The sequence below is a fragment of the Bos javanicus genome, chromosome 21 (assembly GCF_032452875.1).
Source record: "Bos javanicus breed banteng chromosome 21, ARS-OSU_banteng_1.0, whole genome shotgun sequence".
NCBI classification, from domain to species: domain Eukaryota; kingdom Metazoa; phylum Chordata; class Mammalia; order Artiodactyla; family Bovidae; genus Bos; species Bos javanicus.
The window spans coordinates 24704174-24719412 of record NC_083888.1 but is presented as its reverse complement, the minus strand read 5'-3'; the positions used below and the strand labels follow the sequence as shown (position 1 = coordinate 24719412).

The following is a 15239-nucleotide window of genomic DNA, read 5'->3' as shown; positions in this document are numbered from 1 at the left end:
TGTTGGTAACGCACATTCCCACCAACAGTGTAGGAGGCTTCCTCTTACTCCAAACTCACTCCTGCATTTATTGTTTGTAGACGTGAGTACGGCCATTCTGACTGGTGGGATTTGATTTCTCATTGTCATTTTGATTGGCATTCTTCCTGTAATGATTAGGGATGCTGAGCATCCTGTCCTAGGTGGAAGTATGGGGTTTGTTTTGGGTTTTTTTTTTTTTTACCCTTTAACGGTGTGAGGAAAATAGACCTGTGGCAGTTGGCTTACTGAAAGTTGTTTGTGTTTGGAATTTATCTTGCAGTACCTGCCACAGGACAAAATTCCTGAGGGCAGCTATCATGAGCAGTTGCCCAGCCCTTGAAAATTAGAGGTGCCGGTAAGCATTGGTGGTCAGTTGTAGCTACAGGAAATGTCCACAAGGTGGCAGCACGTTTGGCTCAGAGGTTTAAAGCGTCTGCCTCCAATGAGGGAGACTGGGTTCGATCCCTGGGTCGGGAAGATCCCCTGGAGAAGGAAATAGTAACCCACTCCAGTATTCTTGCCTGGAGAATCCCATGGACAGAGGAGCCTGGCAGGCTACAGTCCACGGGGTCGCAAAGAGTCGGACACGACTGAGCAACTTCACTTCACTTCTGGTTCTTGGGGCAAGCAGAAGATTCAGGAAAGTCGGCTTCCTGGCTGTGAAACAGAGTGGAATGTGCCTGCTGCTGCTGCCAAGTCGCTTCAGTCATGTCTGACTCTGTGCAACCCCATAGACGGCAGCCCACCAGGCTTCCCCGTCCCTGGGATTCTCCAGGCAAGAACACTGGAGTGGGTTGCCATTTCCTTCTCCAATGCATGAAAGTGAAAAGCGAAAGTGAAGTCGCTCAGTCGTGTCCGACTCTTCGCGATGCCATAGACTGCAGCCTACCAGGCTCCTGCGTCCATGGGATTTTTCCAGGCAAGAGTACTGGAGTGGGTGACATTGCCTTGGAATGTGCCTGAGCAACCACTAAAGGGCTTGTGCTTCACTGCTTTTTCCTCTTAAAGCAACACACGCACACGCACACGCACGCGCACACACACACCCTTCTTGATAGCATTACTTTTTCCACCTTAGCCCTCTTGAAAGCTTTTTGAACATGTGGAGTCTGTGCATATACTGACTGTAGCCAATGTATTTTTCCGCCAACAGCTTCAGATCAGATCAGTCGCTCAGTCGTATGCGACTCCTTGCGACCCCATGAATCGCAGCACACCAGGCCTCCCTGTCCAACACCAACTCCCGGAGTTCACTCAGACTCACGTCCATCAAGTCAGTGATGCCATCCAGCCATCTCATCCTCTGTCGTCCCCTTCTCCTCCTGCCCCCAATCCCTCCCAGCATCAGAGTCTTTTCCAATGAGTCAACTCTTTGCATGAGGTGGCCAAAGTACTGGAGTTTCAGCTTTAGCATCATTCCTTCCAAAGAAATCCCAGGGCTGATCTCCTTCAGAATGGACTGGCTGGATCTCCTTGCAGTCCAAGGGACTCTCAAGAGTCTTCAACACCACAGTTCAAAAGCATCAATTCTTCGGCGCTCAGCCTTCTTCACAGTCCAACTCTCACATCCATACATGACCCCAGGAAAAACCATAGCCTTGACTAGACGGACCTTTGTTGGCAAAGTAATGTCTCTGCTTTTGAATATGCTATCTAGGTTGGTCATAACTTTCCTTCCAAGGAGTAAGCGTCTTTTAATTTCATGGCTGCAGTCACCATCTGCAGTGATTTTGGAACCCAGAAAAATAAAGACAGCCACTGTTTCCACTGTTTCCCCATCTATTTCCCATGAAGTGGTGGAACTGGATGCCATGATCTTCGTTTTCTGAATGTTGAGCTTTAAGCCAACTTTTTCACTCTCCACTTTCACTTTCATCAAGAGGCTTTTGAGTTCCTCCTCACCCTCTGCCATAAAGGTGGTGTCATCTGCATATCTGAGGTTATTGATATTTCTCCCAGCAATCTTGATTCCAGCTTGTGCTTCTTCCAGCTCAGCGTTTCTCATGATGTACTCTGCATATAAGTTAAATAAACAGGGTGACAGTATACAGCCTTGACGTACTCCTTTTCCTATTTGGAACCAGTCTGTTGTTCCATGTCCAGTTCTAACTGTTGCTTCCTGACCTGCATACAAATTTCTCAAGAAGCAGATCAGGTGGTCTGGTATTCCCATCTCTTTCAGAATTTCCCACAGTTTCTTATGATCCACACAGTCAAAGGCTTTGGCATAGTCAATAAAGCAGAAAGCTTAGGGGATTCCTTTCCTTTCATTCTGTCTCCCATATTTAAAGTTTGTCAAATTTTGACAACAGCCATTGTGATTGGTGGTATTTTATTTCCCATTGTCATTTTGATTGGCGTTCTTGCAGCCATTATGGATGCTGAGCATCTTGTCTTGTGGCAGACATTTGATTTTGTTTTTTTAGTTTTTTTTCTTTAAAGGGTGTGAGGACAATTTACTTTTGGCAGTTGGCTTCCTGAGAGTTGGCTGGTTTTGAAATATATTTCTCCAATACCTGCCTCATGGCATTTCCTGAGGGCAGCTGACAATTTAGTGAACCACAGCCCTTGTGAATTGAGGTGTCTGTGTGCACTGGTGATCAAGTTGTAGTTACAGAAAATGTCCACAAGACGGCAGCACTTTTGCGTGCCCAACGTTGCTTCCTGGGGCAGCCAGACCCTTAGGGCCAGTCGGCTTCCTGGGGTGTAAAATAGAGTGGAATGTGACTGTGCAAGCAGGAAAGGGCTTGAGACTTACTACTTTCCCCCCCTAAAGCCTCACACAAACACCACGTCCAAACTAATCCCTTCAGGGTTCACAGTACACTGCTGAGGGTGCTTAGGTACCAGGAGGTTGCCCTCTCAGGAAAGAGGCTTGTGTTGGGAACCCCAGTGCCAGGAGAGGGGGAGGCTAGCTGAATTTTGCCTTCAAATTCCTGCAGGCCTTCATGCCATGTGGGACTCTGATCACCCCCAGAACGTAGCAGATGTGCTAGGTCACTTCAGTCCTGTCCAACTCTCTGCAACCTCATGGACTGTAGCCTGCCAGGCTTCTGTCCGTGGGATTCTCCAGGCAAGAATACTGGAGTGGGCTGCCATTTCTTTCTCCGGAACGTAGCAGGTAGTAGTCCTTTAAAAAGCGTTCAATGAAAGGCACTGTGCCAGGCTGTGTCAAGCCCTCCCTAGTCTAGCAGTTGGACCCCAGCCCACTCAACCTTCAAGAATGGGATTTGCGTCCCAAGTCGGGGAGGTAGATAAGAGAGCAGGGACTCCTTTTCTTTCCTTTTCTTTAACCTCTTGCCGATGCTTCTTTGCAGAATAGTTGATTTTCAGTGCTGTGATTGTTGTCAGTGTACAGCTGCCTGATTCAGTATTACATATCTATGAGGTAGCTCTATTTTTTTTTTTTTTGGACCTTTACTATAGAAGTTCAAGTGAAGTGCTGAGCACCAGGTCCTTGTGGAATATCTATCTCAGATACACTTCTGTAATACCAAGAAGGAAAGTAGTAGATCATTTTTGTGAATCATCTCTTAGAGATAACGATTTCTTTGTATAGGTTAGAGATACGTATTTCTGTGTATATGTGGAAGGAAGGAAAATAGGAAGAGGATAATCCTTGTGGATTATCTATTACAAATACAGATTTCTTGTCTATGTAGGCTCCTACCTCCTAATTCATTCCAGGCCCTTCAATTTTTTTTGTTTCTGGAACACTTTGTTTGGCTTGGAATCCTCAGAGTCCCTCTTTGGCTTGTAAATTTGTTGCTTTGTATGTCTATTTTTATTTTTCCTGGCAAGTATATCACATACCATAGACTTCTTCTGCCTGACTGACTTCCCTTAGGGCATGATCCTTCAAGGTCCGTCCCTATGGCTCCCAGCATCATAATTCCCTAATTTCAGTGGCGGTTTTTTAGGAATGAGAAATAGTCTACTGTATATATGTATAAATAGTCTACCGTATATATGTACAACACCTTGCTTAAGCTTTAATCTTGGTGGAGATTTTGCTGGTTGTATGTCTTGGCTATTGGAAGTAGTCCTGCAGTATTTGTTGGGGTTCATGTACCTTTTGATTGATAGTTTGCTATAGGCCCAAGTGTGGGAATGTGAGATCCCAGGTTTAGCCTGTCTTGATAGTTTTTTTATTTTATTTTTTTGAGGCACTTGGAAACTGTTCACATACTGGCTGTAGCCAATATATATTTCCACCGACAACTTAAGGGGCTTCTTTAACTTCCAGGCTCCTTCCCACATTTATTGTTTGTAGATTTGTGGGGATGGCCATTGTGACTGGTGGAATTTGATTTCCCATTGTCATTTTGATTGGCATTCCTGCAGCAATTATGGATGCTGAGCATTTTGTCCTGTGGTGGAGGTTTGGGTTTGTTTGGCAGTTGGCTTCCTGAAAGTCGACTGTGTTTGGAATTTATTTCTCCAGTATCCACACCATGACATTTCCTGAGGACAGCTGGTGATCAAGTTGTAGTTACAGAAAAAGTTCTCTAGGCGGCAGCACTTTTGCATACCCATATTTGGTTCCTGGGGCAACCAGAGCCTTAGGGAAAGTTGGTTTCCTGGGCAGTCTCTTTTTGGGTTGTAAATTTGTTGACTTGCTTGTCTATTTTTATTTTGCGTGAACTGTACCTCATATACCATAGCCTTCCTCTGCCTGACTGACTCCCCTTAGTGTATGATCCTTCAAGGTCCATCCCTGTGGCTCCCGGTGTCCTAATTCCCTAATTTCAGTGGTGATTTGTAATAAGTGAGAAATAGTCTGCTGTATATATGTATACTTCTTGTTTAAGCTTTAACTTCTGGTTGGAGATTTTGGTGGCTGTGCGTCTCGGCTACTGGAAGTCGTGCTGGAGGTTTGATGGGGTGCTTGCGCCTTTTGATCGATGGCTTTCTCAGAATACAGGCTAAAGTGGGGGAATGTCTGATCCTCGGCTTAGCAGGACTTGATAGATTTTTTCAGGCATTCAGAGATTGGCCATGATACTGGCTGCTGCCGATGTATATTCCCACCTAGAGCTTAGGGCAATTCTTTGTCCCCCAGACTCCATCCCATATTTATTGTTGCAAATCTGTGACGTTGGCCATTGTGAGTGGTGGGATTTGATTTTCCATCATCTTTTCGACTGGCATTTCTGCAGCAATTAGGAATGCTGAGCATCTTGTTTGGTGGGGGAGGTTTGGGTTTGTGTTTTCTTTCTTTTTTTTCCTTAAAGAGTGTAAGGACAATTTAGCTTTGGGAATTGGCTTCCTGAAAGTCGGCTGTGTTTAGAATTTATTTCTCCGGCGCCTGCCGCAGGACGTTTCCTGACAGCGTCTGTCATTCACAGAACCCCAGGCCTTGTAAACTGAGGTGCCTGTGAGCAAGAATAATCAATTTGTAGTTTCAGGAAATGTCCACAAGGCGGCAGCACTTTTCAGGCTCAGCTTGGTGCCTGAGGGCAACCAGAGCCTTAGGGCAAGTTTGCTTTCTGGGCCCTGAGATGGAGTGAAATGTGCCTGAGCAAACAGGAAAGGGCTTGAGTCTCACTACTTTTTCCCCCTAAAGCCTCACACAAACACCACGTCCGAACTAATCCCTTCAGGGTCCACAGTACACTGCTGAGGGTGCTTAACGTACTAGGAAGCTGCACTCAGGAAGGAGGCCTGGACTCGGATCCCCTGCACCAGGGGAGGTTGAGGCTGAATTTTGCCTTGAAATTCCTTGGGGCCTGATGCCAGGCGGGACTCTTGTCCTAGCCAGACAGAACACACACTAGACCTTTCAAAAGTGTTCAATAAAGGGTACCCTGCCAGGCTGTGTTGACCCCACCTAAGTTCAGCAGTGGGACCCAAGCCTGCTCAGCCTCCAGGGATGGGAAAGCATCCCACGTCGGGGAGGTTGGACATAATCCAGTAGGCAATGCTTTCTTTCCCTTTTCTTTAACATTTGGCCAATACTACCTTGCAGCATAGGCTATTTGCTTTCTGCCATTAGGGTGGTGTCATCTGCACATTTGAGGTTGTAGATATTTCTCCCAGCATCTTGATTCCAGCTTGTATTTCATCCGCCTGGCATTTCACTTGATGTACTCTGCATGTAAGTTAAGTAAGTGGAATCACAATATATAGTCTTGATGTACTCCTTTCCCAATTTTGATCTAGGCCGTTGTGCCTGTCTGGTTCTAACTGCTGTTTCTTGACCTACATACAAGCTTCTCTGGAGGCAGGTAAGGTGATCTGGTATTCTCTCTTTAAGAATTTTCTACAGTTTGTTGTGATCCACACAATTAAAGGCTTTAATTATTTGAAAGTTTTTAATTTTATGATGTAAAAAGATATACCTTATTTTATGTGTGACATATATACCTTTATTTTTATATATGAGATATATACCTATATTGTCATATAAGGGATATATACTAATATTTTCACATAATACATGTACCTATATTGCCATATAAGAAATATATACATCTATCTTCATATATGAAATATATATTGAATACTACTCAGCAAAATAGCAAAATGAAAATGGGAAATTTTTAAAAATAGAAGATTCCATCAAGATACTGATTTTAATGAGATTTTTAAAAATCACATTTAGTGGTTTCACTCTTTTATGCTTTACAAAGAATTTATCGGTGAAGTCAAGACAATTAATCTAAATATAAGATAGTTTTTTTATTTAAGAAGCTTCTGTCAATGTTCTCTGACAAAACGTTTTCTTTTCATTAGTTTTGATGCCTGCATAGTGATTTCAGTTCTCAGTGCTCTATAAATAGAAGTCATTTAGCATCTTCTTGGAGGAGGACACGGCAGCCCCCTCCAGTGTTCTTGCCTGGAGAATCCCAGGGACGGAGGAGCCTGGCGGGCTGTAGTCCATGGGGTCGCTAAGAGTTGGACATGACTGAGAGACTTCACTTTCACTTTTCACTTTCCTGTATTGGAGAAGGAAATGGCAACCCACTCCAGTGTTCTTGCCTGGAGAATCGCAGGGACGGGGGAGCCTGGTGGGCTGCCGTCTATGTGGTTGCACAGAGTCGGACATGACTGAAGCGACTTAGCATCAGCAGCAGCAGGAATTGTCTAGTTTAAAATTAAGTCTTTCGTAAGTATTAAGATGTAAGAGAGTGTACTTCAGTTAGAAGGGTTATCTTAAGTCTCGAAAAGCATTACTCAAAAGGCACACTAATGATTTTCATTATGGTCCCTGGTCTGGTGTTTGCAAAACTTCTAAATCAGAAGTTCTGGAACTGCCAACTGACAATTTTAGTTAATAAGCCCTCCAGGTGAATCTGAGGCACTGAAGCCAACTGAAGTTTGAGAACTATTGCCCTGGAAGGGTTGGCAAAACTCATATTTTACCAAGCCCAAGTTGTATGAATTATGAGTTATAGTTAAATTTTCATATTATTATGAGTTATAGTAAAATTTTCATTCTTTTGGGTACAGAACAATTGCAAATGAGTGTACTCTGCAAACATATATGTATATTTTGATATATGAAATATATACTTGTGTTTTCATAAATGAAATATATACCTAGGTTTTCACATGAAATATATAACTAGGATTTCATATTTAAAATACATACCTAGGTTTTCATATGTGAAATATATACCTAATTAGCTATAAAGGCAATTAACATAATGGAATTTTCAACAATATAATCCTAGAGATTATCACAGTCAGTGATATAAGTCAGAAAGACAACGAGCAATACCATATAATATCACTTACATGTGATCTAGACTATGACACCAGTGAACTTATCTATGAAATGGAAACAGACTTACAGATACAGAGAACTGCCAGTGGGGAGAGGATGGTAGGAGGGGCAAGATAGGTGTAGGGGATTAAGAGATAGAGACTACTATGTATAAAATCAATAAGCCATAAGGATATATTATACAGCACACAAAAATTTAGCCTTTATTTGTAATACTTTAAAATGGATATGTATATCCCAAAATAGTATTGTAAATAAACTCTACTTCAACTTAAAAGTTGTTGATGGCTATCTACAAAAACAATAAGGAATAAAAAATAAGTGAAAAAAAATGGGAAATTTTTAAAAATAGAAGATTCTATCAAATAATGGATTTAGATGAGAATTTTGAGAATCACATAAAGTAGCTTAACTCTTATACTTTTTGTTTTCCAAGAACTTCTTAGTCAAGACAAGCCAATTAATCTATCTAACACCAAACCTTGCCCAGCTAAGGGCACTAAGCACATTTTGTCACCAAGATTTTCCAAGATGACTCTGGTTGGTAAAGGTTTCTTTAACTTCTCTTGTCACTGAAAGTGAAAGTTGCTCAATTATGTCCGACTCTTTGCAACCCCATGGATTATTTACAGCCCACAGAATTCTCCAGGCCAGAATACTGGAATGGGTAGCCTTTCCCTTCTCCAGAGGATCTTCCCAACTCAGGGATTGAACCCAGGTCTTCCGCATTGCAGGAAGATTCTTTACCAGCTGAACCACAAGGGGAGCCCCTTCTTGTCACTCAGTTCAGTCGCTCAGTCATATCCGACTCTTTGCGGCCCCATGAATCACAGCACACCAGGCCTCCCTGTCCATCACCAACTCCCGGAGTTCCCTCAGACTCACATCCATTGAGTCAGTGATGCCATCCAGCCATCTCATCCTCTGCCGTCCCCTTCTCCTCCTGCCCCCAATCCCTCCCAGCATCAGAGTCTTTTCCAATGAGTCAACTCTTCGCATAAGGTGGCCAAAGTACTGGAGTTTCAGCTTTAGCATCATTCCTTCCAAAGAAATCCCAGGGCTGATCTCCTTCAGAATGGACTGTTTGGATCTCCTTGCAGTCCAAGGGACTCTCAAGAGTCTTCTCCAACACCACAGTTCAAAAGCATTAAGTCTTCGGCGCTCAGCCTTCTTCACAGTCCAACTCTCACATCCATACATGACCACAGGAAAAACCATAGCCTTGACTAGACGGACCTTTGTTGGCAAAGTAATGTCTCTGCTTTTGAATATGCTATCTAGGTTGGTCATAACTTTCCTTCCAAGGAGTAAGCGTCTTTTAATTTCATGGCCGCAGTCACCATCTGCAGTGATTTTGGAGCCCCAAAAATAAAGTCTGACACTGTTTCCACTGTTTCCCCATCTATTTGCCATGAAGTGATGGGATCAGATGCCATGATCTTCGTTTTCTGAATGTTGAGCTTTAAGCCAACTTTTTCACTCTCCACTTTCACTTTCATCAAGAGGCTTTTTAGTCCCTCTTCACTTTCTGTCATAAGGGTGGTATCATCTGCATATCTGAGGTTATTGATATTTCTCCCGGCAATCTTGATTCCAGCTTGTGCTTCTTCCAGCCCAGCGTTTCTCATGAGCAGGGTGACAATGTACAGCCTTGACGTACTCCTTTTCCTATTTGGAACCAGTCTGTTGTTCCATATCCAGTTCTAACTGTTGCTTCCTGACCCGCATACAGGTTTCTCAAGAGGCAGGTCAGGTGATCTGGTATTCCCATCTCTTTCAGAATTTTCCACAGTTTCTTGTGATCCACACAGGCAAAGGCTTTGATAGTCAATAAAGCAGAAATAAATGTTTTTTTTGAACTCTCTTGCTTTTTCCATGATCCAGCGGATGTTGGCAATTTGATCTCGGGTTCCTCTGCCTTTTCTAAAACCAGCTTGAACATCAGGAAGTTCACGGTTCACATATTGCTGAAGCCTGGCCTGGAGAATTTTGAGCATTACTTTACTAGCGTGTGTAGCTATTTCAGGAACAACATTGTTCTGGTAGCAGTATCATGTGGTCCAACAGGTCCTAAGACAACATTACCGAGGGTTTTCTATTTTTCTTTTAGTTTTCATGAAAAAGCTTTATCAAAACTTCCCTCTGCCCTTTAAAACAAGGGTTTTCTTTTTGAATGAGCAACTTAAAAAAGAGTTGTGCTGTACTTCATCTTGTCAATGCTAAATTCTCATGGAGAAAAAGTTACTTGTGAAGCTGTTAGCCCCAAAGCCTTCTATTGTCCCCTTAAAGTGCACCTCTCTTGCATTATTAGGAATTTGGGAACTGCAAAGTGAAGAGATTACTGTGTTGAAGGAGCTGGGAAGTGGCCCATTTGAAACGGTCCATCTGGGCAGGTGGAAGGGGCAGTGTGATGTTCTGTTAAGGTGATCAGGGAGAGCTCCATGTCAGATGAATTCTTCCAGGAGGCCCAGACCATCAGTTAAATTTTTTCTGGGGAATCGTGGTTTAGCCCTCACCATGGGAGTATGTTCATGGTAACAGGTCTGTCTGTAACATCTATAAGGCCTGAATCAAGAGTCCACATATCATAGAATAAGTGGAATATTACTCAGTTGTAAAAAATGACAATGCCATTTCAGTAGCATGGATGGGGGTGGAGATTAGCTCATTAAGTGAAGACACAACACAGACATCATATGATATCACTTATGTATGGACTCTAAACTATGATGCACGTGAACTTCTTGACAAAACAGAAACAGTCTCAGAGAAAACAAGCATAAGGTTCAGTTCAGTTGCTCAGTCGTGTCCGACTCTTTGAGACCCCATAAATTGCAGTATGCCAGGCCTCCCTGTCCATCACCAACTCCCGGAGTTCACCCAGACTCACGTCCATCGAGTCAGTGATGCCATCCAGCCATCTCATCCTCTGTCGTCCCCTTCTCCTCCTGCCCCCAATCCCTCCCAGCATCAGAGTCTTTTCCAATGAGTCAACTCTTCGCATGAGGTGGCCAAAGTACTGGAGTTTCAGCTTTAGCATCATTCCTTCCAAAGAAATCCCAGGGCTGATCTCCTTCAGAATGGACTGGTTGGATCTCCTTGCAGTCCAAGGGACTCTCAAGAGTCTTCTCCAACACCACAGTTCAAAAGCATCAAGTCTTCGGTGCTCAGCCTTCTTCACAGTCCAACCCTCACATCCATACATGACCACAGGAAAAACCATAGCCTTGACTAGATGGACCTTTGTTGGCAAAGTAATGTCTCTGCTTTTGAATATGCTATCTAGGTTACCAAAGGGGAAAGGGATGGGGGATTAATTAGGAATTTGGTATTAACAGATACACACTACTATATGTAAAATCAATAAACAAGGCCCTCCTGTATAGCACAGGGAACTATATTCAATATTTGTAATAGCCTAATAATCTGAGAGCGTGTATGTAGGTGTGTTACATATATATGTATTATATATGTTTTTATATAATAAATATAATGTATATTATGTGCAATACACATGTAATTTATCTAACTGAATCCCTTGGGTATACACCTGGAACTAACACAACATGAAACGACTCTTCTTCATTAAAATGCACCAGTTTTGGATAGAAAAAAAAGAGTCCACATATCATTGATACAAATATTTGAAGTTTAAGTCAATTTAAAACATCATTACACAAAATGCATGTCTTTATAACTGCTTAAAGATGCGTAACCTGAGCTCATCGCCTTGAGTAACATGGTAATGCATGTGCCTATAGTTAGACTAAGAAGAAAGGAAATAGCTAAATATGTAATAAATCCTTGTCTGCGAAAAAATTGTTGAGATGTCAAACATAATTTATTTTACACATCTGAAAATGAAAGATTCATCCTGAATGCTCCTCATTGTTAATTATTTAAGAAATGCAAATCAAAACTTCAATGAGGTACCACCTCAAAAGGGTCAGAATGGCCATCAGTTAAAGCTCTCCAAATAACAAGTGTTGCAGAGGGTGTGGAGAAAAGGGAACCCTCCTACACTGTTGCTGGGAATGTACATTTGTGCAGTCACTGTAGCGAAGAGTATGGCAATTCCTCAAAAAAAACTGAAAATAGAGTTACCGTATGATCCAGCAATCCCACTTCTAGCCATACATCTAAACAAGGCTGTAATTAGAAAAGATACATGCTGTATTCTAAAAGAATCTGTGCATACCAGCTGCGGATCTGACAGGAACCTTTACTCTTAAAGCTGAGATATCAAATTTGATTTCACATGTTGTCTGCTGTATTTAGACTCTGGGTTCATACTCCGTGTAAGGACATATTGTCATAATTAAATCCAAATTGAATGTTAGCTTTATTTTTCAGATGTGCTTTCCCTCCAGCAGCCTAGGAGCGTTCTCCTTTTTCCAGGTCCTGTTTCCCTGGTGTGACATTTCAAACCTCAAAAACTGTTACTTGTTGATATGAATATCAATTTCAATCTAGCTCAGTTTGAATAGAGAAGCAAAGAATCAGGGGGCCTATGTTTTCTGTTTTCTTCATGGAGAAAAACTGTTAGAAGAAAAAGTACCTGCAGCCCGTGTGCTCGTTAAGTCACTGTTTGCAGGAATTTTCTTGTATTACTTTTTAAGTGTGACCTTTTATTCATGTAATAACAAATAACAGAATTAGAAGAAAGTAGTTTGAAGTGATCCTTGCTCCTACCTAGAAAATCAAAGGAAACAATGGAAATGGAAATCACAAAGATCAAAGTGCCAAGCTTTTAAGAATATTTTAAGTTTGCAAATAATGACTAGTATGCTTGCAATTTCAACAATATATTTTTATTCTGATAAAAAAATATCCTTTTCCAGAAGGCTTCCAGTGTGGTTGCCTCCTGCTGGAAGCTTGGGATGCTGGAATCAGGTCACTTCCTGTCTGTCTTTACAGGACACTGGGCTGCACTCTAAGAAATTCCTGGCTCTCCCCTGGATCCTGACCATCATGTGCCTAGAGAAATTGGTAATGTTATTATTTTGTCTGTTGAAAGTTTAATGACACAGATCCTTTCAGTTTCCTGATGGGGGTGAAGTGTGGAGCCCAGTGATGCTTTCTTCTTCAAGAAATGTACATCCTAGTTCCCACACGAGGGTGAGCCCCCGTCCAACAGTGAGAGACCTTGCATCTGTGTGACCTGTGCCTCCTGGGAGACCAGCCCTAAACTAGTTTGAACCTGACCAAGTTCTGTCTACAGTAGACCTCTCCAAGTCCTGTCTACACTGATGATATTTAATGAGACCGTGTGCTTTCTGCAGTGAGAACATTTAGGCCTGACCTTGTACTCTCTGCACTGGGACATGGAGACCCGGGTGCAGGCCTGGCCTGGCCTCTGTCTGGGAAACTCTGTGACCGCGTCTGAGCATCACTGCTCAGATGTCTGGGGTCTGGGGCTGGGGTGGGCTTCTCTGGGAGCCGTGCTCTCCTCTGAGTGGGCTTCCCTGGCCCTCCCGGGGGTCAGTGCTGTGGTCGGGCTCCTAGTCTGTCCCCTTCCAGATTCACCTCCCTGGGGCTCCTGGAGACCCCTCAGGTGGGCTGCTGCTGCTGCTGCTAAGTTGCTTCAGTCGTGTCTGACTCTGTGCGACCCCAGAGACAGCAGCCCACCAGGCTCCCCCGTCCCTGGGATTCTCCAGCCAAGAACACTGGAGTGGGTTGCCATTTCCTTCTCCAAGGCATGAAAGTAAAAAGTGAAAGTAAAGTCGCTCAGTCGTGTCCGACCCTCAGCGACCCCATGGACTGCAGCCTACCAGGCTCCTCCGTCCATGGGATTTACCAGGCAAGAGTACTGGAGTGGGGTGCCATTGCCTTCTACCTGGTAATTATTCCAATTTTCCAGCACATTCAGGTTGAATAGGGAGGCAAGTCGGAGAAGGCAATGGCACCCCACTCCAGTGTTCTTACCTGGAGAATCCCAGGGACGGGGAGCCTGGTGGGCTGCTGTCTATGGGATTGCACAGAGTCGGACACGACTGAAGCGACTTAGCATTAGCCAGCACATTCAGGTTGAATAGGGAGGCAAGTCGGAGAAGGCAATGGCACCCCACTCCAGTGTTCTTGCCTGGAGAATCCCAGGGATGGAGGAGCCTGGTGGGCTGCATGCAGTCCATGGGGTCTCGAAGAGTCGGACACAACTGAAGCGACTTAGCAGCAGCAGCAGAGGCAAGTCACCTGGTGAATTGGTTCCAGGACACAGAGATCAGGCATAAAGTCAATGGGCAGCAGGTGAGATTGCTGTTGTGCTCTCTTCCAGTCGACTCTCCTCCGAAGAGAACAGAGCTGCGCCTCGTCTTTCAGCCCAGCTCTCCCATGTTTTCTCAACACCTCAGCGGGACAAGAAAGACAGAGCCTGCCAGAACCAAGGTACTGTGTTCACTCTAGCATGAGCTTCCAAAGCAGCAAAAATCACACAGAACCAACATGAAAACAGACAGGAGGGGCCTGACTTCTCAGGGACAATTGTGGGGGGAGGAGATCGATTCTACATTTCATTCTAGGATCCCCAGAGGTCCCAGTGTCCTGGCTTGTTCACACATTGGGGGCCGGCTGACCACAGCCATGATGTCCTGACCCAGGGGACATGTGACCCCAGGTGGGGGGTCTGGGCACTGTGTGAGTCTCACCCCATCTGCATGGGACAGGATCATGTGTGCGGGGAGACCACAAACAAAGCTAAGAAAAAGGGACGAATACTGAGAGCTTCGCTTATGTTCAGGAATGAATATTTCACAGTATTCGTTTTATATAGGCCTGTGCCTGTTTGCCTCTTTACCCCCATGAAGTTCACAGTCCCTGGGGCTCCTGGAGACTCCTCAGGTGTCTGCCTCGTGATTATTCCATTTTCCAGCACGAGCATGGCCGGAAGGGAGGCAGGTTCACCTGGTGAGTTGATTGCAGGGCACACGGATCAGGCAAAAGGCCAATGGGCAGCAGGTGAGGTTGCTGCTGTGATCTCCTTCCAGTCGACCGTCCCTACTCAGCAGAGACCAGACCTGCCCCTTGTCTCCCAGCCCTGTGCCTGGTGTGTTTTCTCAACACCTCAGTGGAACAAGAAAGGACCAAGCCTGCCAGAACCAAGGTAGTGTGTTCAACATTATCATGACAGCTGTAAAAACAGTTAATATCACACAGAACCAAAGGCAGGAGACGAGGACTTCTCTGGGACAAGTGTGGGGAGAGGAGACTGACCCTATACTTCTTTCTGCCATCACAGGGGGTTATAGGAACCCACTCATTTCCACCTTAGAAGCCGAACCAGCAGAAACCTGGGGTCCTAACCAAGGGTCATTGGACGCCAGGTCCTGGGTCTGGGGAGGTGGTGTCACCTTGGAGAGTGTGGAAGTGTGCCCCACGTGCAGAGTCTGGGGATTGTGTGGGTCTCACCCCATCCACACGGGTTACATATCTACTCTTTACCTGCAGTGTGTCTGTCAGGGATTCCCAACGTCTGAATTGAGGGTGTTGCCCT

General features: G+C 44.3%; 1 long non-coding RNA gene across 1 annotated transcript; it reads left to right on the top strand.

Moving 5' to 3' along the window:
- The first annotated feature begins 12614 nt into the window (after window positions 1–12614).
- On the top strand, window positions 12615–14843 carry LOC133234238 (uncharacterized). The gene is made up of 3 exons (XR_009732073.1): window positions 12615–12739; window positions 14025–14134; window positions 14734–14843. It is a non-coding gene; the product is annotated as an uncharacterized LOC133234238 (long non-coding RNA).
- The last annotated feature ends 396 nt before the right edge of the window (window positions 14844–15239 follow it).